The sequence below is a fragment of the Oncorhynchus kisutch genome, unplaced genomic scaffold (genome assembly GCF_002021735.2).
Source record: "Oncorhynchus kisutch isolate 150728-3 unplaced genomic scaffold, Okis_V2 scaffold2497, whole genome shotgun sequence".
Lineage (NCBI taxonomy): Eukaryota > Metazoa > Chordata > Actinopteri > Salmoniformes > Salmonidae > Oncorhynchus > Oncorhynchus kisutch.
This window is the reverse complement of record NW_022264442.1, coordinates 39-5,682: the sequence shown is the minus strand read 5'-3', so window position 1 is coordinate 5,682 and position 5,644 is coordinate 39. Positions and strand designations below refer to the sequence as shown.

At 40.6% G+C, this 5,644-nt stretch overlaps 1 long non-coding RNA gene across 1 annotated transcript; it reads left to right on the top strand.

Moving 5' to 3' along the window:
• Window positions 1-238: 238 nt before the first annotated feature.
• Window positions 239-5,227, top strand: LOC116370251 (uncharacterized). Its single transcript, XR_004208719.1, has 3 exons — window positions 239-366; window positions 1,257-1,835; window positions 5,152-5,227. It is a non-coding gene; the product is annotated as an uncharacterized LOC116370251 (long non-coding RNA).
• The last annotated feature ends 417 nt before the right edge of the window (window positions 5,228-5,644 follow it).

Genomic DNA, 5,644 nt, shown 5'->3' with positions numbered 1-5,644 from the left:
TTCCCGTGTTCATGTGAAATTCATGTGTTTTTTGCGTAAACGCCCTGCAGTTCCACACTCAAAGTTCTTAATAATGCTTTAAATGCACATGTATGATTGTGCATGTGTAATGGGTTGAAAACAAAGTCACTAAAAACAGACACCCATTTATTATTTATCCCCCCTAATTGTTTCTGTATTTGTCTTAATGAATCTTAATGGGATTTTCTACATACTTTAGCGTTAGCAGTCCATCAGGCCAATAGATGGCGCTGTTGCACTGTTGTAGCAGGAGAAACATTAAGTTCTGGTCAAGTGCTCACCATCTGCAGAATAAGGACCAGAACTTTACAGAGGTAAACTGTGTCAGTTCTTTTACTATTACAGGTATGTAACAGCACTTCAAACGTTCAAATATATACACAATATGTAATAACATGCTATTTAACAACGTTGTCCAGATATTAGCACGTTAGGAAAGGTTTTGTTTTGGCTTTGTGTCGAACTGAGTGAGAAGAACGTGATTTACATTGAGTGGGAGTATATGTTAGCTTGATGCTAGCTTGATGCTAGCTGAGGTAAAAAAAACATTTACGAGTCACAAAGACTATGTTTACTGAGTAGCTGACTTGTACTGGATTTTGTCTAGGAGATTTTTTATCAAGAATCCATTTGTTAGGGATTTCTGAGTTTGTTTTACATGTTATTGGTTGTTTTGTGTAAAATTGTGCTCACTAGCTGGTAAACTGGCCGAGCACGCTCAGTCTGGTGGACTTTTAGTGCATACAGTGAGAGAGAGACGATTTTCTGGAGGTGTCACTATCTTAAAGCTGAATGTATTGTTGTCACTTTTCTGTAGAGGTATATAGAGAAACATTCAGTTATTTATGGTTTCATATATAGGTGTTTCTATTGTATGAATGTGAAATACATTGTGGTTTTCATGTGAAACCGTACACTAAGACAGGGTTATTTGTGGAACATTTTTTAATTCTGCTTTAGGTAAAGTGCATTTATGTTGTTTAATTTAAAGTGTGCACTTGTTTGATGTGAATATTTTCAAATTACTAACAAGAAAATAGACAATTGAACAAGAGAAAAAAAATATTCTTCAAAATAAAGAAAGCGGCAGAACTTTGCAGACTTAAACTTGTGTCCGTTCTTTTTACTATTGCAGGCCACCTCAGCTACACATGTACTCTGTCTGCACACGCATCCACGCATGCACATACACACGGACAAACACACACTAATGTTCTCTCTCTTGTGTTTGTCAGCAGTTCATCGTGGCCCTGTAGTTCGCCTCCTTCACCAAAGCTCTGTCAGGGACCTACATGAAGAGTGCCATCACTCAGAGAGACACTTTGACCTGTCCTGCTCTCTCATCGGACTCATAGACGGCAGCTTTGAGATGGGTTTCAACAATAACATTGAGTTGCTTGAGAATTCATGTAGTAAAAACCAGATACAGACTACAGTATGATCCATTTTTTTGTGGTTCAATCAGAGTCTGCTCTCAATACTGTCCAGTTTTATAGTTGTTCCTATTAATTGATTGACTGGCGTTTGTCCATGACTCTACTGTCAAACCCCTAACATTGTTGTATTTGATGCTATGTTGTTGCAGCCTAGTATCCAAACTGATATGTCATTTTTAGTTAAAAAAATAACAGTGTTTATAATTTGCTATTCCTGACTACTGTAGTGTTGTGGTTTCTTGCAGGTAACCTGCTGTTTCTGGCTGTGGTCAGCCATTTTGGGGCGAAGCTGCACCGGCCCAGGTTCATTGCTAAGGGCTGTTTCCTCATGGCTGTAGGATCCTCCCTCACAGGCCTGCCACACTTCTTCATGGGACGGTAAAAACAACTGAAATACTGGTTAAACTTGTACTTGTAGAGATACTCCAATGCGGAGGATAGTTTCACTTTAGAAATAAAGAAATGTATCCAGTTGTTGATTAATCTCAGTTAACTTCGAACTAAAGTCTTGCGTAATTGGCAGGCTGCTTGATTATGTTTTGGTGCCATACATGTTAAGAGAAGGGATTAACTTGTTATGGCTGCAATCCCGTTAACGGGATAAGTGTCATCAACAACCGCTGTATAGCATAGCGCTACATTCAATAAATATTATTAAAAATATTTATATTCATGAAATCACAAGTGCATTATAGGAAAACACAGTTTAGCCTTTTGTTAATCCACCTGTCATGTCAGATTTTGAAATGATGCTTTGCAGCGAAAGCAATCCAAGTGTTTGTGTAAGTTTATCGATCGCTCGACAAAACATTAAGTACACTTAGCATCAAGTAGATCGGTCACGAAAATCAGAAAAGCAATTAAATGAATCGTTTACCTTTGATCTTCGGATGTTTTCACTCACCAGACTCCCAGTTACACAACAAATGTTCCTTTTGTTCCATAACATTATTTTTATATCCAAAATACCTCCGTTTGTTTGGTGCATTATGTTCAGAAATCAACAGGAAAGAGCGGTCACCACAACGCAGACAAATTCCAAATAGTTTCCATAATGTCCACAGAAACATGTCAAACGTTTTTTATAACCAATCCCCAGGTTGTTTTTAAAATATATAATCGATAATATATCAACCGCAAATGTAATTCACAGTAGGAGAGGGAAAAGCAATAGCTGTCCAAACTCTGTTGCGCAAGCAAAACTCATGTGACCACTTGACGCGATGTTATCTGTCTGGCTCATTTTTCAAAATAAAAGCCTGAAACTATGTCTGAAGACTGTTGACACCTTGAGGAAGCGATAGGAAAGGGAATCTGGTTGATATCCCTTTAAATGGAGCAAGGGGAGCCTATGGAACATGGAGTTTTCAAAATAGAAGCCACTTCCTGTTTTGATTTTCCTCAGGGTTTCGCCTGCAATATCAGTTCTGTTATACTCAGACAATATTTGTTTTGGAAACTTTAGAGTGTTTTCTATCCAATACTAATAATAATATGCTTATATTAGGAACTGAGACTGAGGAGCTGGCCGTTTACAATGGGCACCTTTTAATCCAAGCTACTCAATACGGCCCCTGCGGCCATAAAAAGTTTGGACAACAAAGGCAAGGTATTGGAGTGGCCATCACAAAGCCCTGACCTCAATCCTATAGAAAATGTGTGGGCAGAACTGAAAAAGCGTGTGCGAGCAAGAAGGCCTACAAACCTGTCTCAGTTACACCAGCTCTGTCAGGAGGAATGGGCCAAAATTCACACAACTTATTGTGGGAAGCTTTTGGAAGGCTACCCATAACGTTTGACCCAAGTTAAACAATTTAAAGGCAATGCTACCAAATACTAATTGAGTGTATGTAAACTTCTGACCCACTGGGAATGTGATGAAAGAAATACAAGCTGAAATAAATAAATCTCTCTACTATTATTCTGACATTTCACATTCTTAAAATAAAGTGGTGATCCTAACCGACCTAAAACAGGGGATTTTTACCAGGATTAAATTTCAGGAATTGTGAAAAACTGAGTTTAAATGTATTTGGCTAAGGTGTATGTAAACTTCCGACTTCAACTGTATACAGTGTATATATATATATATAAACTCAGCAAAAAAAGAAATGTCCTCTCACTGTCAATTGCTTTTATTTTCAGCAAACTTAACATGTGTAAATATTTGTATGAACATAACAAGATTCAACAACTGAGACATAAACTGAACCAGTTCCACAGAAATTTGACTAACAGAAATGGAATAATCAAAATCAATGGTCAAAATCCAAAGTAACAGTCAGTATCTGGTGTGGCCATCAACTGCATTAAGTACTGCAGTGCGTCTCCTCCTCATGGACTGCACCAGATTTGCCAGTTCTTGCTGTACCATGTTACCCCACTCTTCCACCTAGGTACCTGCAAGTTCCCAGACATTTCTGGGGGGAATGGCCCTAGCTCTCACCCTCCGATCCAACAGGTCCCAGATGTGCTCAATGGGATTGAGATCCGGGCTCTTCGCTGACCATGGCAGAACACTGATATTCCTGTCTTGCAGGAAATCATGCACAGAACGAGCAGTATGGCTGGTGGCATTGTCATGCTGGAGGGTCAGGATGAGCCTGCAGGAAGTGTACCACATGAGGGAGGAGGATGTCTTCCCTGTAATACACAGCGTTGAGACTGCCTGCAATGACAACAAGCTTAGTCCGATGATGCTGTGACACACTGCGTCCAAATCGATATCGCTCCAGAGTACAGGCCTCGGTGTAACGCTCATTCCTTCAACGATAAACGTAAATCTGACCATCACCCCTGGTGAGACGAAACCGCGACTCTTTTTGGCAGTCCTTTCTGGTCCAGCGACGGTGGGTTTGTGCCCATAGGCGACGCTGTTGCCGGTGATGTCTAATGAGGACCTGCCTTACAACAGGCCTACAAGCCCTCAGTTCAGCCTCTCAGCTTATTGCGGGTAGTCTGAGCACTGATGTAGGGATTGTGCGTGGGAAACATGGGAAACAGTGTTTAAACCCTTTACAATGAAGATCTGTGAAGTGGCTTGGATTTTTACGAATTATCTTTGAAAGACAGGATTCTTTTTTTTTTTGCTGTGTTTATATATATATATATATATATATATATATATATATATTTACAAATTCACCACATTCATGATTTTATATGGGAATCAAAAAGCTTTCATTTAATGTTCATGTGCTGATGTGCTCAGCACTGTCAACAGACCCCATTATGACATCACAATGTAACGGAAGCCTTGCCATGATATCATTGCTGGTTCCATCTGACAAGCAAAATTCATTTCATGATAGATCTCTCACAGAGATAGGTTAAGTTCTTATTTTGAGAGTGTTAATATTTATCATCAATGGCTATCGAGGGAGAAAATCAAGTGAGTTTTGACAAACTCCAGAAGGAGAAACTCACAGATGAAGAGCGTCATCGAAAACTGAGGAAGCAAAACATGCTTTAAACCAACAGGATGACCAGGACAGTTTTCAAGTTTTGTAAGGCTCATCAGTTTTTCCAACGTTTTTCCAAAAATATCACTGTTTATTTTGTGGTTTCATAGACATACAGTAGGCCTACATCCATAAAATCTTTAGCTTTAAAAGTTTTTCATGACACACTGTAGAAACTATTTTGCCTTCTTCACTTCTGTTTATACATTTCATACTGTACCATTGTGATCCAGGGCTATCAGGAGAGCTACCCAATCGCAGAGGGCCATCGTGGCTTCATCAGTGATGCCAGACTCTGCAGATGCAGAGAGCTGAAAGAGAGGCCATGGAAGCAAAGCACAGAAAGATAAGTGCTATCCATGAGAATTATGTCCGGATGCTCTTCAGGGTTGGCAGCACCTTCGCGCACCACTTCGTCCCCTATATTCAGTGCATTCCGCGGCCGAAAGCTCCACGAGGCCTTGCCACGAAGGATTGAGCACATAGCTCTGGCCCCACTGAAGAACGTGGTGGGGGTGGACGGAGCCCAAGTTCGACCCGGATCTCACTCTCTGGAGTCCATCCAGGTAAATAGTCATTCAGCAGCAGTAGAGTGTGGCTGTTCCCGTCCCTCCACATGCAGCTCCCTCCAAGAGGGGAAAGAAGAAGAAGGGCAGGCGGGGAGTCAAAGCCCTGAAAGTCCAGTCGGACCAGGGCTGTGCTGACAACAAACGGACCATTGACCTG